Source organism: Wasmannia auropunctata, unplaced genomic scaffold, assembly GCF_000956235.1.
Source record: "Wasmannia auropunctata unplaced genomic scaffold, wasmannia.A_1.0 LD336076.1, whole genome shotgun sequence".
Taxonomy (NCBI): Eukaryota; Metazoa; Arthropoda; class Insecta; order Hymenoptera; family Formicidae; genus Wasmannia; species Wasmannia auropunctata.
The window spans coordinates 7,707,638-7,708,066 of record NW_012026814.1 but is presented as its reverse complement, the minus strand read 5'-3'; the positions used below and the strand labels follow the sequence as shown (position 1 = coordinate 7,708,066).

The 429-nt window shown below is 34.0% G+C and overlaps 1 protein-coding gene across 1 annotated transcript in view; it reads left to right on the top strand.

Annotated features, from left to right (window-relative positions):
- LOC105449552 (homeobox protein ESX1-like) overlaps window positions 1–429 on the top strand; it is a 2,851-nt gene that overhangs the window by 319 nt on the left and 2,103 nt on the right. The window lies entirely within an intron of this gene.

The following is a 429-nucleotide window of genomic DNA, read 5'->3' as shown; positions in this document are numbered from 1 at the left end:
TTATGGAACGCATCGTGCACAATATGATCTGTCGCGTAAGCTATGAGTTCACATTCAATAAGCGACGTTTTATTATATACGTTACGCAAAATCTTTATCGCATTGTCTTTATTCACGATACAATTGTGACGTAAATAATCAACAAAATGTTTAAACTTATTACTAACGGCTTCCGTATTTTGATTTAAATTAAAGTATGCCTGCTCAACGCAATGTTTGAGTTCGAATATAAAAATCATAGTCGACGGTTTCATATACATACAAGTATCATTCAGCACCAATTTTACAATATTTTCATTGCGTATTTTTACGAGATCTATAACTAAATCTTGAATTCGTAGCGATGACGGGACGCTTGACTGCAGAAATTATTCAATATCCATACGTCTCTCAATGACATCCTCCACATTCCATAAGGCAGGATAATGT